The sequence below is a fragment of the Equus asinus genome, chromosome 23 (genome assembly GCF_041296235.1).
Source record: "Equus asinus isolate D_3611 breed Donkey chromosome 23, EquAss-T2T_v2, whole genome shotgun sequence".
Classification (NCBI taxonomy): Eukaryota; Metazoa; Chordata; class Mammalia; order Perissodactyla; family Equidae; genus Equus; species Equus asinus.
The window spans coordinates 37,058,612-37,085,991 of NC_091812.1; the positions used below are offsets into that span (position 1 = coordinate 37,058,612).

The window sequence follows — 27,380 nt, forward strand, 5'->3', positions numbered from 1 at the left end:
CAGTTTCCAACTTTTAGAGAGTCTAAAGCATCTCATTCTTTTACCTTGTCCTCCCCAGTAAGTAGCCACGGACAGAAACTCTAACTTAAGAGGTACAAACTCACTTGAAGAGATAAAGTAACTAGGTATTTCTACTGAAATCAGAATGGTTATATGGCTAGTCAATTCAGCTTGCAGTAATAGTTCATGAGGGACTAGAGCCTCGGGCTTCAGTACCCAAACGAGAACTTTAAGAATCCCGTGTGAAACATGTTGCCATAAGGTTGCTGTGCCTCTAGAGTTTAACGTAGGAGAGGAGAATTAATGAAGAGGTGAAATATGAAGTTTACCAAACACTAAAGTATGATGTTTGGAGTTAAATGAGCCTGTCATACAAAGTGACCGAAAGTGGGTTCTCCAGAGACTTTAGGAATTGAGACAAAGAATTGATGATAGATGAATAAAAGGAATTGTGGCCCTTGGTAGAGAAATCCAGCCAAGTCCCTGAGTCCAAATTTTTAAGTGGCCTTTGCAAGCTATTTGGCAAGAAATAGTCCAGTTGTTCAACCAGCTCCCTTAAAACATTCCTACTGCTATTTTAAAGCCTTGGTATCATTTCCAAGCCTATGGTGTTCTTTTCTTCATGAACACAAGGGGAAAAAATTGAGGCTTCAACTTTGGCCCTTGTTTCTGTTCCTTACATCTTAGGAAGTCAGATAGCCCTTCTCAAAACATAGACAGGCTTTAAGAAGCAAAACTATAGGGTATTTAAAGGACTCTCTCTTCAGTTAAGAACACTGAGAAATGGAAGACCTCACTAAGAAAAACTTTAACTATCTTCACCCCAACCAAAAGATCCTAGTGGAGGGTACCTCCTGTATCATGTTGTCTAACTGGAGTAATTTCCCAGAATTCTTAGCTAGTGAAGCAGTTTCTTGTTTTGAACTCAAATGGGACCTAGAATGCTTGCTTTTAATGGCGAGGAAACTCACAAAAAGCATAGACACTTTTGCTATGATGACTTAGGTCCAAGAATGAAGATGGCAGTTCTGCTCATCTTGATCCCTGAATTGAACTGAAAGCAGTTTCATAATCAAGTGTTCAGCTTGTCTCTTTGGGACAATTGAGAATTGTATGTCCATGTCATCATGGACCTAAACTGTGGAAGTTCAGGAATACTTAAAAGTAGAAAATGTCTTCAAAGTTATCTTGTTTCCAAAAACAAGGGGGAGTGAATTTGAAGATTAAACAATGGCATTTTTGGACTTAGTTCTCTCAAAGCAAGCGTGGAAGATTTCAGATCCAAATCCAGCTCAAAATAGCTTCCTGTGAAGGGTAATCAGCCTTCTTTGTACCTCATACCTCATTCCTGTCTGCCTTCACATGTGAAAAGCTACGTGCGAGTTAGCAGTAGGTCCGGCGTGTGAAATTTGAGGATGCATACGTAAGGTACTAAGAAACAGATCACGGTAGTCTCTCATCTCTGTATGCATCCCCTGAATCTGTTTAGCGGTTTTGAGCCTGCTTCATCTGAGAAACAGGAACAAAGTGGCACCGTTGACAGCCCCCTTGTAAATCTCCTTCCATCCATGGACACTGAGGCAAGAGCAAGACAGGCTGAGGGTGGGGGTGAGGGCTCTGCAGGTGACCCCATGGTATCTCAAAAGCAGTTTCCTTCTTCACTGTGCTGATGGGAAAAGTCTTATTAACAACACAGACTTCTGTGTCAGTCTCGCCTGTGGTACCTTGGGCAAGTTACTAATCCCCTCTGTAAATGGAGATGACAGAGACTAGCTCGCCGTGACATGGTAAGGATTAAGCGAGAATGCACACAAAGAGGTCAGCACAGCATCTGGCATTTAGTAGGTGCAAGGCAAATGTCACTGCTAAATATCCCTCAGTGATAGCGTCTGTATTTATTGTGGCACAGTCTAGAAACTGGCAAGTGACCTTACCAGTGAGAATTACAGGCAACTTGACTCATTATTGACTGTAATGTACATTAGACCTTGTCCCAAGCATTTTCCACTATACCTGTCTGATGAGATCTAAGCCTGAAATTCAGGTAGTGATATCACCTTTAGATAGTTAAAAAGGCTTAAAGGTACATTTCTGCCTCAACCTTTTGACTTTACTGCCTGGGACACAGAAACAAATATCTGGGGGCCTGCAGTCTTTGGATGGCAGCTAAAGCACTTTGAATCTTCCCTTAATTTCTTACCATATGCTTAATAACATGCTAAATAAATGCTCTCATGTATTTTATTTGATCTTCACAACAAGCTGAATAGGTAAGTATTATCTCCATTTCATAGATGTGAAAACTGAGGCTACAAATAATGGATGATCTCTGTGCTTACCGCCATCTCTTCTCAGAAAAAGGCAGAGCTGTGTCAAGGTTAAGTTGGATGTCACATTTGTGTTTGCTGATTCCCATTTACTACTAACCTTAGGATCCTCAGCAGTTCCCCAGGTGTCTCGGGTGCCTATAACGGCTGGCTTCCAATATGGCAGCATACTGGGAGTGTAATGTTAGCACTACATCGGGTCAGCACTGAATAACTTTGCTAGTTACGTGTCGTATCTACAAGATGCTGGAAGGTCCAGAATTATTTTCCTTGGCCATCTATGTGAAGCAGAAGTAGATTACTGCATTGCAAAGTAGAAGATGAAGATTCCTTAAAGGAATTTATAAACAAGCAACCTCATTTCTGTGTATAAAGATAATTGAGGAAAACAAGCTGTAACACAACAAATCTTACATTTTATGGCTCTCTTAAGGAGAAACTTGCCCAAGAAGACAGAAAGAACTGTGACTTGTGTCAACTGAATGATGATGCTGTAACTCCAGGACTGGATCTTAGGTATTCTGGAATCTACCCCTGAGACCTGAGTATTTCTCAATTTATACACATGCAGAGGGGGAAAAGAATTCTTTGAACAAAATCACTGGTTTTGACAAAACTATCTTGCCTTTTTAAAGTGTCTTTAAGAGCATGTAATGCCTCAGGAGTCTGGAGTGTACAACCAAATTATCATGCTCAGGATCTTCAGAATTCTAGAGGCACCTGTTGGAACACATCCAGTCCTGCTGACCTGTAGGCAAACATTTTTCTTTTATTAAGAACCTGTACATCTTAAATAAAAGTTTATTTTTGAGATAACTGTTGTGAGCCTTTCTTTTTTCTAGAGAAATTTTTAAAAAGCTTTTGCTCAGATCTTTTTCTTTTTCTCAACCGAATCACTGAAGATGGCTCAGTCAACATTTACTGGGAAAAGACTCCAGCCGCCCAGATCCAGACTCATCAAGCTGAAAGAATGAGAGATGCTCCCCTTCTCGCCATACTTAGAAGTACGGTCAGTGCCTCATCAACTAACGTGTCACCCTCTCAAACTCTCCCTTTCTACCCTTCCTGTGAAAGAAACAAAAATCAAAGCTGCTATTACCAAGGAATGTTAGGCCAGAGCCTGCTCCCCGTGGGTGATGGAGAACCTGGCTAAAGGGAGGACGCCCCAGGGTAGCGGGACAAGATGGGCCTCGACAAGCAAGTAGAATCATTTTGATACTTTCCCCTCATCAACTCTTAAGTGGCCTGTGTTGAAATTCATTTACAATAAGGCTAAATTTTTCTGAGGCTTAGAGATATTCCATCTGAAACTTCTTCCAAGCAATGGCCCCCAATTGTTCAAATTATCCTAGAGTGCTACACCTTGACGCTGGCTCAGGGAATCCAAAAAAGTAGTAGGAGGAAAATAAGCAAATTGAGGAAAAGAGAAAGTGTAAAAAACAAAAACCTTTAAAAGCTTAACAGTGAGTCCTTAATGAATTTGAGGATTCACTTACTGGGTGAGATGTTGAGTGAATACCAGCTTTGCAGGGAAATGGATGTAAGCTTGGATGTCTCCTCCATCACTTAACTAGCTGTGGCCACAGGTAAGTTGCTTACCATCCAAGCTGCTCTCCTCCTCTGAAAATCCTAACATCTATCTGCAGAAGCTTCTCATAGGAGAGAGGCAACAAGTCTAAAGGGCGTTACTCAAATAACAGCTGGTATTTCCCTATCTAGTGCCAAAAAAATCGTTTCATTTTTTTAAAAAAAGTAAAGTTAAAATTCTTGTGTCCATTTGGAGATCTGATTTGGGTCTGCACTCTTATATTAAATCCAACTTGCAAGTGTTCCTTCTTAGGTCTCCCCTTGAAATGTTAGTATTGGGCAATAACTTTTTACTCCAAAAAAGTCCAGATTAATCATTCTGTACCTATAAGCTTTGCATAAAGACCTCTGTGTGACACTCTTCTGATTGAAGAGCATGGGTAACTGGTGTAAGTTCACCAATTATACAGAGAGGTCTGTTCCATCAGTGGGGGGAGAAGACAGGCAAAGCTTTGTGCCACTCAAAGAAGGTGAGCTGAGCATGCTCTTGGGATTCATCATGCTCGGCAATGTGATGGGCGCACCATCTAGGAAACGTGGGAAAATGCTAACTTTGGGCTCTCAGTATTTAACTAATGCTGTAGTCTCCAATTTAGACATATTTCTTGCCTGCTGGTTGATTGAGGGCAGAGAGCGTTTTTAAACCATAGTCATTTATATTTTCTTAAATTCATCCATTTACATGTGAAATTTGCTGAGGATTAGTTCTTTAAAGCTGAAAGCAAATTTGCCTTTTCGCCTGACCCCAAATGAATAGCCCTGTGATTTCCTGAGAAGGGCTTATAAATGCTGGAGCATGATGTCAGGTAGCTAGATAGTGATCAGCATTCCTTCTCAGGCCTCAGGGGACTCACAGTGACAGTTTCCAAAAGATTCTAGGACAATTTTATAATTGGCATTAGATTGAACATTAGTTAGGGGAAGATGCAAAAAGTTCTTGAACTTTTCATGAAATTGAGGAAGGATATATACAGGCCCGCCCTTCAGAAGGGAACTCTCTCCACACACACACACCCCATATGCTTTGTCCTTACTTCATTCATTTGTTCAACACTTCCTCTGTGCCAGGGTTTGTTCTGGATTCTGGGAATCCTCCACGGTGCTCATTCTAGCTTGGAGTCAGGCATGGAACAGACATTTAACATGTGAGGTGGTGAGAAGAGCTACAAAGAAAAACAAAACAGAGGAAGGATAGACAATGACAGAATGTACTATTTTAGCAACAGCAGGCAAGGGAGGTACCACCCTCCAGAGAAGTGACCAGAGCAGAAAAACTGGAGGAAGTGTGGGAGTGAGCCCACTGAGGACACAGTAGAGATAGAAGTCCCGAGGCAGCAGCTGCTTGATTTATCAACGAAAAAAGCAAGGTGGCCACGTAGGTGGAGGCAGCCAAGGCAGAAAGGGAGGAGAGAAGGGAGAAACAAAGACTATGTGATATAGACATCAAGGGCTGTGCTTGGGATGTAGGATTTTCTTTTAAGTGGTGGGACAACTTGAGAGGGTTTAGGGACAGCAGAGTGGCATCACATTTTAAAAGGATCACACTGGCTGCTTTGTTGAGAATAGACTACGGGAGGCAAGAGCGAAAACAGTGAGATAAGTTAGGAGACTCTGGCAGTAGGGCAGGTAGATGGCCATGGCTTGGGCTGGGCTGATGGGGATGGAAGAAAGCTCTCCTCCACATCCGGCCTGTCACATGACAAGCTGCGTGCACGGGTTGTATCCCTGGAGTGCAGAATGTGTCACGATGGATGGTCCCCTAATCCAGGGTCACCTAACTGGTTCCTACTTCAGCTGTGCCCTCTCTGCAGGGTATCAGGGCTTCCCCCTGAGAGGGCAGGGATGACAGGCACGACCCCAGCATTGATGGAAAAACTCAGTGAGGCTGCATGGAAGCTGGGAGGAAAGCCATGCTTCTCCCCTCCCCTCCAACAAAGGAAGTCAGAATCTAGAAGAAAAGAAGAGCCTGGAGCACAATGCCAATGGATAAAAGTGCAAGCGCTTACCCACTCAAAGGGGGTCCTTTCCCACCTTCAAGGCAAAGCCTTCCCAGGTACACATCCCGGCAGAGTCCTTTGGGTTTGGACTTCTGTGCCAGTCTTGAGTAATGTGCTCTAGTGGCATGTTTTGTACCAGCGGCACAACTTTTTGGTTAATGTAATGGGTTTACAAAGGATCCAGATTTTCTATCTGTCCAACCACTTTATATTTTCCCTGTTACCTACCTAGTCCCTAAAGGCATTAGAGAATCATCAAAACTACATTCCCTGAGAAATTTTAGGATCCTGGTATTTATGAGTTAAAAGAGACTCGAAGGTCACTGAGTCTGGTACTCATCTGATAGAGGAGATAACAGGCCCAATTGGGCGAGGAGAAAATGTCACTCAGCAAGGAGACCCCATTCATCAGACAATGCCTTAAGTCACCTATGGAGTAACAATTAGTCTCATAACAAGCCTAGAAATTCAACACCAGCTTGTGAGCCTTGAGTCTAAAAAAACAGAAAAGGACACTATTTAAGAAACAAGAGCCTCCTAGGACCCAAAATTTGAGGAAAGGACTGTTTTTAATGTGTTCAGAAGTGAGGTGAGTCTCTGAAGTGTATGCATGTATGTCGCAGAATAGAAGCCAAATAGTAAAAGACAGCTTTGAAATGGAAAACAGGCTCTTCCCAGATGTCAGCCCCAGTACCTGCTTCCATTCAGAAAAGAAAACCAACCTCCTCTATCCCAGGATTCTGTAACTCCAGAGGGCAGGAGGCCGAGTACAGACTACGTGCCGTCTCCTTGCTCTGCCTCCCCTGCAGCAGGCACCGTGTTCCCAGCACTCTGTGAACTGTCTCCATCAGAAGACAGATAAGATTTCAACGGGCCTAGTTAATAGTGCCAATTCGCCAAGAGAGGCACACCAGTGTAGGGAATCTCAAGTTCTCTCAGAAATCTAGTGAAACTGGGGTGGAAAAAGATTATTTAAAGCCAAAACTAACTGTAGCTTCTTTTTCCTTGGCAGGAGGCCTGAGAATGTCCTGGGGAAGGACATTTCTACACTGCTACGAGAGAAGGAAAATCTTGGGATGTGCCAAAGGAGGTCCTGAGCCGAGTTTGGGGAGAGGGCCACAGATTGCAGAAATGCTCTGCACTCTGTGAGGAGAGGGCTCGGGCCGAGGGCGGGGAAGGACTGTGAGCAGCAAGCTGAAGAAGATGGTGGGGTAATGGGGGGCACAGTGGATGTGTGGGGCTCAGGCTGACAGACAACAGGAACATCCAATACGCCATTGTGGACTGCTTACATTTGCAGCACTGTAAACCCTTTCGCCTCTCCAGTCCTTCAGGGAAGTGTGTGGCACACGTGAACACCTTGTGTGAGTGGCTTTGGATGAAACTCATACAAAGGAGCCCAGTCCCAGATCTGAGTAGACATGGCAGAAGAACAGGGAACGGACTCACAGAACAATCCGTTAGCTGAACTGAACTAACTCAGCAGCTACAAGAGCTCAGAGTCAGAGAGCTTGAGCACCCCAGCGACTCTGAGAACTCTTCAGTGAGACAACAGACTTTCTACAGGATGTAGAAGTTCAAGCCCGTATTATCTGGAGCTTAAGGGGCAGAGTGACTCCAGATGATGCCACAAATTATTATATTTACTAGGTGGAATCAGGTGGCTTTTAGATGATAGGTACCCAGCATTTTGCTAACTAATCAATGTACAGAATTTATTATAGTAATGGCTGGTAGGGGCTCAGAATATTTCAAACTTTGGAATCATCTTTCCAAAGTGCAAATATGACTATGTCACTCCCAAATCTTAGGTGACTTCCCATTGCCTATGGAACAAAAATCAAGGTCCTTAGGCTGTGGCTCAAGACCACCGTGACTGGACCATTGCAGTGCCCCAGCCCAAACTCCGCACTCTGGTAATGCTCACCTCTTTGTAACCCGCGCTCCCCACAACACACACACACACACACACACACACACACACACACACACTGCTGCTTCCCATACAAAGCCATGCCTTTGCTGGTGCTTTTCTCATCTTTCCCCGCTTGGCTCTTACTCTTCTTCCAAGACTTCGTTCAGATATCACCTTCTCCCGGAAGGCTACCCTGTTGCCCCAATTTGGATCATGTATCTCGTCTAGCCAGCATCTAATTCTCTAATAACATGTACATCATTATATCGAGATTATTTATATTTTTATGTGTGTATCTTCCTGACTTAATGAAATACAAGCTACTTTAAAGTACAGATTGAGTCTTGGTAATCTTTGTTCCCTCCCCTACACCATGCATAGCACAAAGTTGGGGACTTTTTAAGTGCTCAAACACTGTTTATTAAACTAAATTGATCCCATGAATGCAAGCAATATTGTGTAAACACGCATACCAGAGCTTACACCTCCAGTTGAGCATCTCTCATCAAAGAAATTCCCTTGAAAGGTTATTTGCCAATTCCAATGACAGCTTATGCCTCCACACAAGTTGGAGGTCCTTCTGTGGATTTACTTTCAGGGAGCACAAAGCTGTCTTTTGTATACATACCATTAAAGCAAATCTTATATTCTCGAGGGTCAACTTATTATTTTGAAACAGCAAAAATCATTGAGTGTTCCATAAGGGAACATAGTAATTGTCGTGCTGGTTAATACCATTTTGAGACCCTCCATGGCCATCCTAATGAGGAACTCTTACAGGACATACTTGGAGCCAACGATACCATCTTTGAAAGAAATATAACCAGCCATGGGAATTAAGTTGAATAGGGTAACACTCATCTAGGTTACTATATACTGCTGAGACTATTTAGAAAGTTATCCTATAACTTAATAATCACACCTGTTACTTCATTTTTATGTTTAGAATTGATTTGCCAACTAAGTACCTTATATGGCATGGCTACAAAAGAGCCTGATCCCACAAGCCTTCTTCTAGGACAAGAGTCAAGAGATTTGAGTTCTCATCTTAGTTGTCCCACTTACTTGCTATATAATCCTGGTAAATTCTCTTCCGTCTCCAAGCCTCCATTTCTTCATCTATAAAATGAGTCAATGATAAAATTTGACTTGGGGTGTTGGAAGTCAACATTCATGAATCTGAGATTTATTAAGCGTCTACTACATGCACAGCAAGGTTCTGAGTAGTCTGAAACAAACACAGATAACTGAGATGAAGTCCCGCTTATTTATACATACAGTTAAGTAACAAGGCAAAGCTGTGCTCAGTGGTTACCAAGTCAACATGGCAGGCAGACAATAAGCTCTCTGAGAGCTCAGGAGATGGGGAAACCTTTGGGGGCCTCCCTGGTAGGAGCTAGGAGGAATTGTTTCATGTCCATCAGAGTAAGGGTTCTTCAAGAAACAGACCCCTCTTTAAAAGTCTAATGAAACCAAAGGATCCTCCCAGAGAAAACAAAACATATATAATCACAAAACTTTATATAATATTAAGTTTAAGGATCCCAATATCTCCTAGTGCCTATCTGTCGATTCTAAAATTGTCCATACCCCAGGCTAGGAGTCTCTGATTTGTATGTTTAAATAAATTCGCATTTTCTATGACTGTCTTCTTTTCCCTAAGATTTCACATGTAAGTTTTCTGAGATACCATCAAAACAGTATATTAATGGACAGAATTAATATCTTATTTAATAGCATAACATAACAGTTCTTTCTCTACAGAACTGTAACATTTGGGAGTTGATTTACAAAATATTCAACTCCAGGGGTGTAATATTGGCTTGCCCTGTGTTACATACCAGGTGTGTGTACTTTGAGTTCTGCACACTAGGAATCGCTTAATCATCATATTCGTATCTTCACTCTAGAGAGCAAGTGTGCCTTAACGGTAAAAGCGTGAGAGCCAGGGTTAAGAGATTTGAGCCCCAATCTTTGTTTTGCCATTTACTTGCTTTATAATCCTGGTAAATTCTCTTCCATCTCAAGCCTCCATCTCTTCGTCTGTAAAATAAGCCAATGATAAAACCTGACTCAGTCGTTTCACATAGTTGTTACAAGGACCAGATGGGATCACAGATGTGTACTATCCAAATGTGAGCTTCTTTTTTTTTCCTAGAGTTGTTTCAAAAAAAAGACACTTGCCTTGTGTGCATTTTGCAGGTTCACTTCCCAGAAAGAAATTTTACTGAAGCTTGACATCTCGGACTTTTGGTTTACAATAAAAATCACTGTGCAGGATGTTCTGTGTTTAAAATAACACCACCCGTATTGACAATGACAAGTCATTCACACTGATGCCAAGTGAAAGCCATTCCCTAATCCACTGAATTTTCCATTGATGTCAACTGCGCCTCCTTCTCAGCAGTACTTTATTATATTAGAAAGGTGTGTTTGCTTTGCTAGTGTACAGGCATTGTTTGAGTTGCAGCGCAGAAGAAAATGCTGAAAGATGTTCTCATAAAAGTTATATTTTGTAAAATGTTTTCACTCATGAGCTGAAAAGAGCTTGTAAAACATGGTTGTTCAGTCTTAACACAAATTCATGTTGCTGTTGATACAGTTTGTGACTAAGCTTCTGGGTTGGCACTGGCCTATCCTATGCCATCCCAAGAGCTGATGCAATGAAGTGAAACTCATTGAGAGTGGCTGCTGCAATCAGATGATCAAATTGCAATATCGTTCTTAAAAAACAATAAACGGTGTAGAAGGAAGTATGTAGAATATCGCGCCCAGAACAGGAGACTGTGCTTGTTCAAAATGACAAGTCTCCGGTGTGGTGGAGAGACAAGCAACTTTACAGAGTTGTGTTACGAACAAGTCCTTAATGTTTGTGTTCCTTTTATGACTCTTTAAACCTGTAAAGAAAAGAAAACCCGAAATAATCACTTTCCTTTAAAAAAAAATTCCAGTCACTTAAAAATCCTGCAATCTTACACTGATCTTGGCACTTCATAAAGCAAGCATCAAGCCAGACTGGAATTATTGAGCTGAACTTGAAACCCTGGACACCAAGAGTAATTTTTCAGTGACAATAGTTGCAGCCCCCTCAAAGCCTCTCCATAAAGGAAGAGAATCTTCCAATCTATTTGGAGTTTTCATCAAATACGGTCACTTTCGTTTCTGGGTGGGGAATTCCCTCAAGCCTCTGAAAGATTGAGCAAAGCTTTATGTGCAGGAATTTTGGAAATCAGGGTATAATGTATTTCCTAGTGCTTACTTCTAGGCCCTCACTGCCAACCTGTCTCCTGCCCACAGTTGTCAGATTCATTTTCAAAACACACTTTGCAGACATCATCTTTTTACCATGGGAACCACTAAAGGTTTCAGAGCAGAGGCCAAGCCCTTAAGCCTGGCATTCAAAGCCCTCCAAATGGCTTTTCTAGTGAATTCCACCAAACATTTAAGAAAGAAATAATACCATTTCTCCCCAATAGCTTCCAGAAAATTGAAGAGGAAGGAATCTTTTCCAACTCATTCCAAGAGACTCTGATACCCAAACCAGACAAAAACATCACAAGGAAAGAAAACAGGTCAATATCCCTCATGAACACAGATGCAAAAATTCTTAACAAAATATTAGCAAACTACACCCAACAATATAGGAAAAGGATAATACATCATGACCACATGAGGTTTATCCTAAGGATGGAGGGCTGGTTTAACATCGGAAAATAAATCAATATAACTTATGATATCAATAGATTAAAAAAGCAAAGTGATACAATAGTCTCAATAGATGCAGAAATAGCATCTGACAAAATAAAACATCGACTCCTGATAAAAACTCTCAGAAAACTAGGAATAGAAGAGAACTTCTTCAGTCTCACAAAGAGCGTTTTCAAAATGCTTCTAACATCACACTTAACAATCAAAGATTGAATGCTTTGCCCCTAAATTAGAAACAAGACAAGATGTTTTCTCTCACCACTCTGTTCACCATTGTGTTGGGGATTCTAGCCAGTGCAATAAGGCAAGAAAAAAAAATGCATCCATATTGGAAAAGAAGACTTAAACTTTCTTTCTTTTTTTTTAAAGATTGGCACCTGAGCTAACTTCTGTTGCCAATCCCTTTTTTTTTCTTCTTCTTCCTTTCCCCCAAAGTCCCCCAGTACCTAGTTGTATATTGTAATCATAAGTGCCTCTGGCTGTGTGCCATGTGGGACACCACCTTAGAATGGCCTGCCTAGTGGTGCCATGTCCACACCTGGGATCCGAACAGCAAAACCCCAGGCCTCTGAAGTGGAGTGTGCAAACTTAACCACTCAGCCATGGGGCAGTCCCCATAAACTTTCTTTATTCACAGATGACAGGATCATCTGTGTAGAAAATCCTATGAAATGTACCCAAAAATACTACTAAAATTAGTGTGCTTAGCAGGTTGCAGAATAAAAACGCAACATACAAATGTTGTCTTCCTACACACTAGCAACAATTGGAAATCAAAATAAATTAACGATACTTTTTACATCATCAAAAATGTGAAATACTTAGGGATAAATTTGACAAAATATATGAAGACCTAAACAGAAGAATATGGTCTATCTCGACAATGTCACATGCACTTAAAATAATACGCATCCTGTTGTTAAGTGGAGTGTTCCATAAATGTCAGTTAGATAAAATTCATTGATAGTGTTATTCAAATTTTCTACATCTTTGCAGATTTTATGTCTACTTGTTTTATCAGTGATTGACAGGGAGGTACTGAAATCTCTAACTCAATTGTGAATTTGTCTATTGCTTCTTGCAGTTCTATCAGTTTTTGTCTATGTATTTGATGCTCTGCTTTTAGCTAGAATAATCCTGTTCTGCATGTGATGATGATTTGTGGGCATGCATACAGAATCACACACACACCCTTATTGATCATCGTCACTTATGAATGCAGATGAAAAGAATCCCAAATCAAGTGCTAGCAAATCAAATTCAATGATATTGTGAAGGGCATAGACCATCATGACCAAGTCATACTTCTGAAGCTATGTTAGAATGATTTAATATTAAGTAATCTAATATAGCATATCAATGGATCAAATAAGACAAGCCTTATAATTTTAAAAAAGTCCAAAAGGCATTGTGTAAAATTTGTTATGCATTTTTTAATAAAAATGCTTTGAAAACCAGGATTACAAGGACACTTCTTTAAAATGATAAAAATATATAGCAATCTTAAATGGCCAGATTGTAGACCAAATCATGGACAGGAAAAACAAGTCAACAAATCCTGCTCATGTGCACACAGTTTTACTCAGTATTTTAGTCCTTTACTCTTAAGTATGAGCAAACTGCCAAGGACCAGCCAGAATTTTAGAAAAATCTTCCACAATGAAAAGTGGATTAAATTAAACAAAGAGGGGGGAAAAAGAACTTTAGCAGAGTGTCAATGGAGAAAACAGAAGAAATTACCCAAAAATATTGCTATAATTCATAGCTTTAACACAAAAGATATTGCACATATAAAATAACAACAGAATGCTATAAATAGGAACATTCATAGAATAAGGAAAAGTTCCTGGAAGTTAAATCCTATAACCTAAATATTGATAGGTATGTACTTATTGCCATTTTGCTAATTGTTTATGGCTGTTTTTGTAGTTTCTCTGCTCTCTTCTTTTGTGGTTTGATGACTTTTTTTAGTGGTATGCTTAGATTCCTGGATATCGAAAACCACAAGACATTAATGAAAGAAATTGAAGAAGACACCAATAAATGGAAAGATATAACCAAAATAAAAAGGCCCATGGGAGGACTCAGAAGTAAAGTTGAAAAAAATTTCCAAAAAGTAGAACAAAAGACAAAGAAGAAGAAAATAAGAGACAAAATATACGACAACTAAAGGATCAGTCAAGGAGATCCAACTCTCAAAGAGAGAGTTCCAGAAAGAGAATTCAGAGAAAATGAAGTAAAGAATATCATTTTAAAAAGTAATATGAGGGGCCAGCCCAGGGGTGCAGTGGTTAAGTTCACTCATTCCACTTTGGCAGCCTGGGGTTCACCAGTTTGGATCCTGGGTGTGGACCTACACACTGCTTGTCAGGCCATGCTGTGGCAGGCGTCCCACATATAAAGTAGAGGAAGATGGGCACAGATGTTAGCTCAGGGCCAGTCTTCCTCAGCAAAAAGAGGAGAATTGGTGACAGATGTTAGCTGAGGGCTAAGCTTCCTCAAAAAAAAAAAAAAAAGTAAAATGAGGGACTGGCCTCATGGCGTAGGGATTAAGCTCATGCACTCCACTTTGGCAGCCCAGGGTTCATCGGTTCAGATCCCAGGTGTGGACCTACATACCACTTATCAAGTCACGCTGTGGCAGGCGTCTCACATATAAAATAGAGGAAGATGGGCATGGATGTTAGCTCAGGGCCAATCTTCCTCAAAAAAAAAAAAAAGTAACATGAGTATTTACTCACAGAGAAAGACATGAGTTTCCAAGTTGAAAGGGCTCATGGACGGTCCAGCACAGTAAACACACATAAACGTACTTGCGTGCATTCACACACACATAAACCATGACATATCACCACAACACTTCATTAAACTGAGGGCAAAGTAAAGACCATAAATACTTCCAGAAAAGAAATAGGTCGCAAATAAAAGATCGAACATCAGAATGGCATTGGACTTCTCAACAACAATGCCAGACATTAGAAGGAAATGTAATAATGGCTTTAATATTCTGAAGAAAGATTAGTTTAACCTAGAATTCTATATTCAAGCTATTTATCAAATGTGAGGGTGAAGTAGACACATTTTCAGACATGCAAGATCTTAAAAAGATTTATCAAACAAATAAAAAGTTAAGTGATTCTTATTTCCAAGGAAATAAAAAGTAGCTGTGCAAGAAAAATAATGAAAATACTACAAAGTGTAAAAGAAAAATAATGAAAATACTGTAGTTGGAAATAAGGTTTACATCGTTCTAAGAATATAAACACCAACTGTTAATATAATCCAAAATTGTGTAATGGAAGGATGTAGAGAGGAAGAACATGGAGGTAGGGAGTTGGAAAGATGTTTGAGTAAAGTTTCATCTTTTATTGAAAGAAGTTGATTGATAATATCTAACTCAAGAAAAAACAAGTTACAGCAATAAAGCTTAATCATTTAGAAAGTGGAGTGAAAGATTAGCAATAAGAGCAGTAACAGTTAATAGTATCTGCGTGGCTGGGATCAGGGATGAGGGAAGAGACTACTGTTTTTCATTATAACCATTGTAGAACTTCTTGACTTTGAAAACTATGCTTACATAATTTTGTAATAAGAATAACTATAAACGAGAGAGTGAAGCAAGGGCTCCAATGGCCTCAGCCCAGAGTTGAGGAAGTTCCTTTATGGTTTGATATAAGGAAGACAAGATGATGTTCCAAGAAACAGTTTGGACACTGAATTCCACAATGCACCGAGGAATGTGTAGGTTGACTCGGCAATGCCAGAGGCGCAACGAAAAGATCATGAGCTCTAGCTGAAATAGCTGCAGAGAAAGTGTTCACATCACACCTGGATGGGAACTGCTTTCTCTGTGGGAACTCTTGCCTGAGCCCAGCCAGGGAGAACACCACCAGGAAGGGTGGTGAGGACAGAGGGCAGGAGAGAGAATGGGAGGGATACGAACTGACCATTTATTGCCTGCTCACCATGTGTCGGGTGCTATGCTAAAGCATTTTACATACATGGTAACGTTTATTCTCACATCACAATAATTCAGTATTTCCATTATCTCCATTTTACCAATGAGAGAGCTGGAAATCTGAGAGGTTAACTAGTTGGACCAAAGCCACACTGTTAGTGAATGGTGGGGCTTGGATTTGAGCTAATTCCATCTGATGCTACACTCCTCTGGACCACAGCAGAGGAAGAGTCAGAGAAAAAGATGGTGTTTCCTTTGCTTCTGAACATATCAAAATGTCAGCTTTGTTGTTGTTTGCTTATTTTTTTAATTGTGGCAAAACATACATAACATAAAATTTACCATTTTAAGCAAATCTAAGTGTACAATTTAGTGCCATTAACTACATTCACAATGTTGTACAACTATCACCACTATCAATTTCCAGAAATTTTCATCCACACTCATTAAACAATGTCCCCATTTCCCCCGCTTCTCGCCTCTGGTAAACTCTGTTTTGCTTTCTGTCTCTATGAATTTGTCTACTCTTCTTCATATAAGTGGAATCATAGAATATGCTCTTTTGTTTATAGCTTATTTCACTTAGCATAATGTTTTCAAGGTTCATCCATGTTACGTCATGTATCAGAAATTTATTCCCTTTTTTTTAGGTATGCTTTTTGGTAAGGAAGATTGGCCCTGAGCTAACAATGTTGAGCTAACAATCTTCCTCTTTTTTTTCTCCCCAAAGCCCCAGTACATAACTGTATATCCTAGTTGTAAGTCCTTCTAGTTCCTCTGTGTGGGATGCCACCACAGCATGGCTTGATGAGTGGTGCGTAGGTCCACACCCAGGATCCAAACTCACGAACCCCAGGCTGCCGAAGCTGAGCTAGTGAACCCAATCACTATGCCACTGAGCCGGTCCCAGAAATTTATTCCTTTTAAAAGGCTGAATAATTTTCCATTGTATGTATATGGGACATTTTATTTATCCAGTCACGTGTTGATGGACATTTGAGTTGCTGCATCTTTTGGCTATTGTAAAAATGCTACTATGAATATTGGCGTACAAGTATCTGTTCAACTCCCTGTTTCCAGTTCTTCATAGTATATATTATTTGTTCATTTTAAAGCCTTTTCTTCTCTTTTGACCCTGTTCTCTAAAAGTTCCACATTTTCTCAAACGTCTCCTCAACCCATGCTTCCATCTCCACTCCATGCTTCAAACCTCTTCTGCCCACGAGGGAAGAAGAGAGGAATGTCTACTTTTCCAATAGTTTCTTGCACTCTCCAGACCTGATTAATACGGGACTCACACATCTGCATCTTTATTCATTCATTCTTTTATCATTCAACAAAAATTTTGAGCACTTATTCTGTGCCTGACACTGTTCTAAGTGCTTGGGATACTTCAGTTAGCAAAACAAAGATCTCCAACGTCATTAAACTTCCTTTCTATCTGTTGGTTTTTCTGACCCAAGTTTATCAGAACATTCCCAAATCAAAGGAATGGTTTTTAAGAGAAGATAAGAAGTGTTAGTCATTCAAAAATATAATTCTTAAATATGAGTGAATTGGTGGAAGGCATGGCCCTTTTGAGAATATTCAGACCCCTTCAGAAAGAGAAGAGTGATGATTGGACACCCCTCCCCCTTCTCCACCCTAAGGAATTGATGAACGGAGAAAAGCAGGAGGAGAAAGGAGGAAGAGGATGGAGCAAGGGTCTTCATTCTATTCATTAGCCTGTCTCCCTCTGATAAGTCCATTTCTGGGAGCAAGCTGTAGTGTGTTTGTACCTTTCCTCCTGACATTTGAAAGTTTAGATCCCCCAGTGGTTTTGCCAGATCACTTAGTAGATGTCCGGCGGGATTTTCTGCTGGACTCAAAGTCCAGTGAGGATTCTAAAGGAAGTTTTCAGTCTCTCATAAATCAGAAAAGATGACTTTCGCAACTTTGCTTCATAAAAAGGCACAGCCTCATACATCTTTTTTTTAGATTTTTAAAAAAAAATCTGGTGCCACTATATATAGTACACTGCTGAATTTGCAAACCATTTTAGAAAGAGCCGTGTCTTTCTTGGCTCTGAAGTAAGTTGAAAAGCATCAGTGCCATTGCAAACTGGAGCATTAGGTTTTCCCCAAAAGGCATGGATTTAGGGTTCAGAAACTGGCATCAACCCCAAAGCACGTCCTGGGTGACTGCAGGCACAGCTAGTCTGTGATAGAATTCAGGGCACCAACTAGAATTCAGAGTACTTTAGTATTCCCAGATGGAAATCATGATAACATATCAGCACTGAAAATGATCTTGAAGAAGTGTGCTTCTTTAGTTTGGGCAAGAGGGGCCAAAGGAATAAAGAACTGGTTATGTTCAGTGGCACATACCAGCATCAATCCCTCTGCCATAGCAAGCCAGGACTGCCCAAGTCAGAGCATTGTGTTCTAATACTCAAATGACTTGACTGGAAATTAACCCCAGCAAAGGAAATGGAAACAGGTCTACCAATATGACACTGGTTGAAAACGCGTATTGGGTTTGCCTTCTAGCCAGAAAGCAGCTGGAATGGGGTTTCCTTGGTTCCTTTTGTCTTTTTCCTTCCATCACCTAACTTGTCCCTAAATGCAAATTCTCTCTAGCCTGATTTTTCTGGGACAATGATGCTTTTTAGGATACCAAGATAGCACAATGTTCTTAGGCAGGTGAGTTTCAACAAATGACTATTTAAATTAATTTTAATGCCTGTTTATTCTCAAGAGAGTGTTTACAATGTAAATGCTCAAATGGCATCCTCCTTTGGAGGGCCTTAGGATGTAAGAAGTGAAAACACAGGCTAAGATACCAAAGGTAGAAGAAAGCTCCCTCAATGAGGCATGAAAGTGGTGTACTGCAAAGGAGATCTCAGTTACAGTGGAAGGGCCCAATGACAACTTGCTCTTTGCGCCCACTCTGTGCATTTAACAAGGATGACTAGTTCATACACACCCTCTGCAGCCAAAGGTTATTTATTAGGTTATATATAATATTATTATGTAATTATAATTATGTATTATCTATTAATATATATCACGTACAATATATAACCTAATAAATAACCAGGGATTTTGGGCCTCCCAGCCCTGGGAATGGGATTCAGCCCTTATGAAGAGGGTCCTGGATCCTCTTCCCTCTTTGCAATCTTTACTCCTGTCTTCCTAGTCTGCACCTGTGTTTTACCTGTTGGTTGACCCGTGGGCATCATCCTCCATTCCTAGCTCTTGCCCACTTCTGGAAGGGCTTCACACCTTCTACTGGTCTTTTTGGGTACCTAATGTCAGAGTTCCTCTGCTTTAGAAGCCGTAGGCTAACTACTTTGTCCCAGCCTGCCATTGACCTTTCAGCTAATGCCCTCGGAGGGTCCACCTGTGCCTCCTCACCCAAAAGGGAGACTTAGGCTATCCTTTCCACATTCTCTAATCCAGACTATTCCATCATGGGTGACCCCTGCGAGCACTGAGGTTAAGATCACTGTGTTAAGGTCCCATACCAAAGGAGGTAGTGAGCTAAGAAGGAGATTATCCTGACCTTAGATTTAGATAAATGGAGTTCCACCCTACATCTACCTACCACTTACAGGCTCTGTGACCTGGGTAAGTTCAAAATTCACATGCTAGCACACAAGGCCCTCTACTGTGGGATTCCTGACAAATTCTCTGGTTTCATCTCCATCACTACCTCCACCGCTCCTTCGACCCAGCCATACAGCTCCAGTGGTAACTCCTCAGATTCTGGAAACCTTAATGTCTTTACTATATGTTTTTCCTTCAACCTAAACTACCCTTCCTTTCCCTTCTCCTTTTACCTAATTTCTGCTTGTCTTTGAAACACATCTCAGGGGTCACCATTATTAGAAAGCCTTCTCTGCGCCATACCATCATCGCCACCACTCTCTCCAGCCTCCTCTGTGCTGCTTTGCTGGAGTCATTGATTCCAGCGGGCGGTACACATCTGCCTTCCCCAGCTCCTTGGGCACTCGCCATATTTGGTTTTGAATTTCCTGTCCTAACACATGCCGAACACAGTAGGACTCAATAAATGTTTGTAGAATGAGCAAGCGCTAAGCTGCTTCCCGTGCTGCCTGCCATTTAATCCCTACAAAGTCTGTATTAATATCCCATTGGGCAGATGAAAAACAGGTTTCTCTTTTATTGGCTAATTATCTCGTTTAAGTGACACAATCCCTGAGTGACAGAGATGCTTTGTGAACTCAAGTCTGCTTCATTCTACATCCTAATCTCCTTTCATTACGTCAGGCTTCTTCTACTACATGGAACCAACCTCAGTGATAGATTTCAAGCATGCCAGTAACCCTTATGTGGACTTAGCCTCCTCTGAAGGCTTCTAGACCTTAAAAGAACAGAATATGCCATTTATCACGCCTCCAACTGATGGCTTTACAATTGCTATAGGCCTTACATCTGCGGAAGGCTGAAAGACCACTTTTATACTCTTGAAAGGTAAAATTTCCAGCCTCTCAAACCTACAAGAAAGAGAGGGAGGGCAAATGGGTGGAGAAGAAGACATGGAGAGGGAGAAGAGAAAGCAAAATAAAAGATATAATAGTGGTTATAAGGTCAAGAAATTTATGACATCTCATGACTGAGAACGTCATGATCGCATAACTTAATGGAAAGGCTCCTTTACTGCAACTGGTAGAACTTGTCAATCAAGGTTTCAAAGATCCTTTCTTCCAGCACAATCACCTAGTTGCTCTGTTTTTCTGTAACAACCTCATTTGTGTGGCTTTGGGACTGTATGCTTAGAGCTCTATGGTGCTTCTATAAGCAAAGATACCTCGGAATAAGAGTATAAGAGCGGGGTTTTGGACATCCATCACCAGAATCCTGGGGAAAAGCAGTGTAACCGAAAATTCAGCTTTCAGGGTCTTTGAGACACGTGCTTACCACAATTGACTGCTATTACTGTGGTCCAATGTGCATGTGTGTGTGTTGTGTGTGTGTGTGCGTGCCTGTGCTTGGGCTCAAAAGAGGGAGAGATGCTGTGTCGAGGAAGGGATGAGATGTACGTATTATCCAGCAATTAACAAATATTGACAGATCTAATAATAGTTTATCCTCAGCTAATCCTATAATTTGCTCCCATAATACTATAGCTAATCAAGCAGAGGCCTGAATGTCTAGCGAGCTTGCCTCAGCACCCGACTTCCTGCTGTGGCTGGGACACCGAGTAAATACTGAGTTGATGTTTCTCTATTTTAAAGATACTGACACAGCTGTGGGTGCTTTGCTTGCATTTTACTGACTCATTTATTAATGCCAGCATCTTGTTCTAGCCATGAATTTCACATAGAATATGGAACAGTTTGCTATAACCTTGAAAAAAAAAATCATAGTCAAAAAAGTCTATGTGACCAACCACAAATGTTAACCCATTTTCAAGGAAGAATATTCCACTACTTCTATCCCCACGAGTCATTTTTAAAACTGCTCAGTTCTGTAACATCTCTACATGATAAAATTTGCAATGCATATGCTTTTTTTTTAATCAAAACTAGATTCTCCCCTATTTTAACACTTTTTGCTTCGAACAATTTTCCAGAGTATGAGAAAGGACAAGAAAAGTGCATTTTTATTTTCTACCCATTAAGCTCCAAGCAATGAAAACTCTAATTTTCACCAAAGTCACCTGCATAAAAACTATAAAAGTGATATATTATTAAGGTGATTTTGGCTGCAAATAACAAAACAACTGACTGTGTAAACCACAGAGAATTTATCAATCCACTTAACACAAAATCCAGAAGTAGGGCTGCTCCAGAGTGGTTTCCTCAGGCCTTCAAGACCATGATCATGGACTGAAATTCTTTGCATATTTCTGTTCTGTCACTCTGGGCTTCTCTGCTAGTCCTCAGCTCGCTCTCTCATGATTGTAAGATGGCCGCAATAGTGCCGGGAGTGAAGTAGACATGACAACAATGGGGAGACTGCTTTATTCAAAGAGTCCCTTCTTATCAATGAAGAAACTTTCCTACAGCCCTGCAGTAGTTTCCCCCTGACCAATCTTTGGCTAGAATTACATCACATGACCATGCTTAAATCAATCACAGGCAAAAGAAATGGAATCACTATGATTGGCCAGTGGCACCTTTTAGCACTGGGTCTGAAGACCACATCTCCTGAAACTTACGGCAATGTGGAGAAGGGCAGACATTTAAACAAGAGCAGAGTTCTATTACAAAGGAGGAAGGAGGAATGACTGTTGGGTTAGACAACAAGAATGTCCAACAAATGCAAAAGCAAAAGTTTCTGCAATATGGCCATTTGATATATTCATTTTTCCTTCATTTAACAAACCTTCCCGGGTGCCCACTATATGCCATGCACTATTCTAAGTAGTAGGAGGACACCACAGTAAGAAAAACTAGACACAGTCCCTGACTTCATGGACCCACTGATCTACTGGGCATTTCTTGATTGTCCACGTTTTGCATAGTCCCCAAGTTAGAAGGGAACATAAAAACCAAATATCCCAACTCTCTCATATTAGAGGAGAGGACACAGAAACTGGGAGTAACTAAGTCATCTGCTGGACCAAGGATACACAAGATTTCGGATTATCTACTATCTGCATGTTTTGAGGCATCAATTATCCTGGGGGCAAAAGCTTTCTATACGTGTAAATATAACTTGTCATTGCTCATTAAAAATATGGTTTATTATAAAACAAATCACTTTAGGGGGAACTATTTACCCTATGAAGTGATTCATTTAGATGACGTCTACTTGCCATTAAAATAAAATTTAGTTTATGCAACTAATTCACAATCTCTTTGTAAATCATGAAAATTCAAATTTCTTCCTCTCATGTCCCTTCCCAAACCCCATCACTCTCTCCTCTCCAGCTCTGTGCAGTGGCAATCAGCCCCTGTGGGTGGTAAGGGAGCCCCTAATTCGCACCTCTAAGGGGTCATTTAGAGCCTCAGAGTCCTCTGGGAGATGAGTCCACTGTGTACTCCTTCCCCCTCTAATCTGCACACTGGTGGTTAAGATATACCTGTAGCTGCAAATTGAGGTCACATCCTCTGGGATCCATATTAACAAGTGTCTCCTGAAAAGATTCAGAACCACCCAAGGCTTTGGTGTGATCTGCACATGACCTGCAATGAACTGTAATGAAAGTAGCCAAATCTTTGCTCAGAAACTTTACTTATATTTATGCTGAATTGCTACTTATGATTACTCCTTTGTGCATTTATTCTACAGACAGAATCACAGAAGTATACCAATGGACAAGAATATCCACTACAGCATTACTTGTAGAAGTCAAAGATCAGAGACAATCCTAATGCTTCTCAATACATCACAGCACATGCCTGAACATCACATGACCAATAAAGTGGAAGTAACTCCATGAAATGATATAGAATGACGACCAGGAAATCTTAACAGAAAAAGCTCAGTGCAGAACATTACATATAGCATGGAGCCTGTTTGTAAATAAATACACAAAGAAATAGAAGGACTATATAATTGAATATACATGGAATGCGTCTAGAACAGGGGTCTTCAAACTATGGCCCAAGGACCAAATCCAGTTCACCATTTGTTTTTGTATGCTATGAATGGCTTTTACATTTTTCAATGGTGGAAAAAAAATCAATAGAAGGATAAAATAATTTCATGAAAATGACACGAAATTCAAATTTCAGTGTCTATGAATAAAGCTTTATTGGAACATAGACACATCGTTTGCATTATCTGGGGCTGCTTTTGGATTACAATGGTAGAGTTGAATAGTAGTGATAGAAACTATTAGCCCACAAACAGTAAACTATTTACTATTTGGCCCTTTACAGAAAGGGTTTGTCAACCCCTGCTCTAGAAGAACAATGATAGATTCTTCTTGGGAAGGTGTTAGAATATAAAGACTAGGGCAGGAGGAACTTGTTTTACTTTTTATATGTTTGTACATTTTTGAATTTTATATAATGGGCAAGCACTACTTAATTTAAGAAAATAATTTCTAATTAATAAACAAATAATTTTCTTAAATTAGTTAATTCAACAAATTTTTGAAATTGTCTGCTCTGTATAAGAAATACCATGTCCTTGATGAGGGCATTCTGTCATTGGCACAACTCCCCAAAATGGTCCTCGGGAGTTTCAGGGAGACCAGGGGGCTGGATGTGTACGTGTCCTGTGCTATTCTACGACTAGGTGTAAGACAATCATCTCTGTCCTGAGGAAGACAAAGAGGGGAATGTTGAATGTCTTTATTCCTTCTCATGGAGAAATATAAATATACAGCTGTTTTTATGTTTCATGCAATATCACAGTCTTCACGACCATTTTCTCTGTAGCTGCATTGAAAACACAAGTTAGAATCTTCCCTGTGATGGGCTGGATCAGGCTATGCAGGCACAGAGGGTAAGTCCCTGAATCCTCTGATGGAGGAGGGAAGGCATTTGAGAACCTGGAAATGAACAATCTGGGCAGCTTTGACCCCTAAGTGAGCCTGGAGGTTAAGAAGAAACTCCAGGAAGGTCCCCAACTTTCAGAGAGTGTTGACAAAAGAAATGGTGACGCCTGTTGTATGTCGTAGGCTGTATTTCAAGTGAGGTTTTTTGTTTGTTTGGTTGGGTTTTTTTAAAGAATATTCTAAAAGAATGGCTTGAATTTGAATGAGAATTGCTAGGGATGGGGCTCCTCAAATAATCCTAAATTACATCTAGGGTTAAGAACCCTTACTGGGAAAGAGCATCTCAAAAATTAAAGTTAGCATAATTCAAAAGAAAATATAATGAGAAAACAAAAGAAATACAATTCATGAGCATAACCAAGTATCTTAAAATAACCTTAATGAGAAAAGTATGTGACCTTATACACAGAAAATAATGAAACTTAAAATAAGGAAGTTTGAGTGAATATAAAGCCCTATCTTTCATGACTGAATATTTGAAAGATACCAATTCATTCCCCCAGACAAGAACTCACAGAATATTTTAAACTTGATTAAGTAATCCTAAAATTATAGGAAAGAATAACTGAGCTGAAATATCAAAAACAATTGTGGAAAACATGGCAGCAGGAGACTTTGAAAAGAGAATGCATTAATGCAGCCTGCCTTGTCTACACACACAACTCCATACCCAGCTTTATCTCACTTCTCCTGAGCCTGCATCAGTTCAGGCAGTGGATAGGCGAACTGCCTCTGGTGGGCTTGGTGGTGCTTTAACGCTCTGGGACAGGTGGGAGCCTGGGGAATGGTGTAGGGAGAGGGGCAGCAAAAGATAATCCTGGGCAAGGATCTGAAGTAGTCAGCTTTTGGGGAGAGCCTGATCCACAGGGATCCCTGGACCCCTTTTAAGGAAAGTTGACGTTGGCCAACCTGAGTATTTCTAGACATTGCCAGTCTCCAAAAGGTTACAAGGAGCTGAAGAGAAGCTGAATGGGTAGACTGAGGGCTCCCCACCCCTGAGGCTGGGACAGCCTTTGGAGAGCCTTTTTTCCCCCTCATCCAGCGCCTTGATAAGGAGCTGATGGCTTCCCACTGCAGCTCTGCCAGCTTTCAGGGTCAGACCACCACACCTTCCATCGCTCTTACAATTCCACCCCACCCTCCATCCCAGGGAAGGTATCCCAGCAGCTGAACCCCTAAAAGCAGCAAAGGAAAAGAACCAGACCCCAAGGGAGCTCAGCAGTCAGAGAGAGGAAGAACAAACAAGGGTTAGAGTAGGTCCCTGAGGAAATAAAGCTGACTGGAGCAGACGGAGGGCCACCTTTAAGAAAAATTAAAACAGTAATGATAACAAGAGCACTTAAAGAGATTCAGGTTCAGCACATGAAAAAAGATTTCCTAGAACACATGCTTTCATTTTTTAGAAAATAAGAAGATAATCACTGTGGATACTCAAGTTTAGTGGCCTGGAAGATCAAAAGGATGAAATAAGCAAAACCACAAGGCAAAAATACAAACATCTAGTAATCATGAGGGAAAAGTTGGAGGCTGAGACAATAGACCCAGGAAGCGAACATCTGGCTAGAAGGAGCCTTAGAAGAAAAAAGGCAAGAGATGGAGAAGAAACAACATTTTTTTAAAACTTCTATAAAAAAAAAATAAATTGAGTTTCAGATAGAGAGAGCCTAATGAATCTCAAGCAAAATTATTGAAAGAAGAGCCGCATTTATCCAAATTTTGGCAAAATTCCCAAACTTCAAGGGTAAAGAGAAAAAGCTTAAAAGCTTCCAGGTAGAAAGAACAGTTCTCTTAAAAGAAAAGAAAACCTACACACTTGAAAAATCTTCATCCTAAGTGCTATTTAAAACAAAAAGAAAAGAAAAAGAAAGAAAAAAATCACTCATTTCCATCTGTAGAAGTTTAACTAAGAAAATGAATAATTTATGTGAAATTTTATGCAGCTATTAAAAACAATCACTAAAGTGGGTGAAGGCGGTCAAAAGGTACAAACTTCCGGTTATAAAGTAAATAAGTCCTGGGGACGTAATGTACAGTATGGTGACCAGTTACTAATGCTGTATTGTATATCTGAAAGTTGCTAAGAGTAGATCTTAAAAGTTCTCATCACGATTGGATAAAGAAGACGTGGTATATATATGCAATGGAATACTACTCAGCCAGAAAAAAGGCAAATTCATCCCATTTGCAATAACATGGAAGGACCTAGAGGGAATGAGGCTAAGCAAAATAAGCTGGTCTGAGAAAGACAAACACCAGATGATTTCACTCATATGCAGAATATAAACAAGCACATGGACAAAGAAAACAGTTCAGTGGTTACCAGGGGAAGGGGGGTGGGAGGTGGGCACAGGGTGAAGGGGAGCACCTATGTGGTGACAGTCAAGAAATAATGTACAACTGAAATCTCACATTGATGTAAACTATTATGAATTCAATTAAAAAAAAAGAGAGAGCAAATTTAACACCTCCATTTGAATTCTAACACCACATGCAAAAGGTGAAGATACAAAAAAAAGAAGTTCTCATCACCGGAAATTTTGTAACAAGAAAATTTGTAACTATACGTGATGATGGATGTTAATTAGACTTATTGTGGTGATCATTTTGCATCATATACAAATAGTGAATCATTATGCTGTACACTTGAAACTAACAATGTTATATGTCATTTATATCTCAATTTAAAAAATAGAAAAAGCTAAAAAATTCTATAGTTACATGGAAAAGCACAGATGTAAAGTAAAACTGTACATCGTAAAGTAAAATAGAGGATTATGAAATTCTGTGTGCGGTATGATCAAAACTTTTTAAAAATGCACATAAAAAATAGAATAAAAGAGATGACGGTAGTTGGGTTAGAGTAATTGATAGGATTATGGGTTTTTTTTCTTCTCTGTTTCATAAACTTTCTATAACATAATATTATATCAATAATTTTTTTAGTTAAATGATAGTTCATATAAAGTTTTTTAAAAAGGAATTATATTTTTAATAATAACATGAAAAAAATCATGGCTATAATCTGTAGATGCTGAAGTAAACTTCCCATACAGCACATACCTTGCAGCCAGACCAGATGATTCTGGGCTCCAGTGTCAATACGGCAATGTTAATTTTTAAGATCGATATTGCCTGGGTCATGAGTTTGCCCTAAAACTTTTAGGGGGTTAAAATTATTTTCTTGCTATAGGGAATTAAAGAGGCCTCAATTCTCTTCTTTGCCTGTGAATTTGAGCAGATTCAAACCAAAGTTTTAGGGAAAAATCTCATCCCTCTTCGAAGGCATTCCCTCCTCCCTCTCAGGCAATGCGGTGTCCATCCTCATTAGGCTCCTCCGTCTATACAGTGTGAGAAAGACTAAAGCAGCCCCTGACAGCTGGGAGCTGCCTGGCAGGAACAAATGGAGCTTGTTGTTGCTAGAAGGCAAAGTC

General features: G+C 40.2%; 1 long non-coding RNA gene across 3 annotated transcripts; it reads right to left on the reverse strand.

The window, feature by feature from the left end:
• Positions 1 to 4,555: 4,555 nt before the first annotated feature.
• Positions 4,556 to 27,380, reverse strand: LOC123280091 (uncharacterized). Of its 3 annotated transcripts, none has more exons than XR_011497611.1 (5): positions 27,010 to 27,380; positions 10,011 to 10,723; positions 9,821 to 9,869; positions 8,892 to 8,945; positions 4,556 to 5,077 (listed from the first exon to the last, which is right to left on the reverse strand). It is a non-coding gene; the product is annotated as an uncharacterized lncRNA (long non-coding RNA). The 3 variants fall into 3 exon arrangements; XR_011497609.1 differs by having other exon boundaries at positions 4,557 to 5,077; positions 9,817 to 9,869; positions 27,010 to 27,308; XR_011497610.1 differs by lacking the exon at positions 10,011 to 10,723 and having other exon boundaries at positions 9,668 to 9,869; positions 27,010 to 27,329.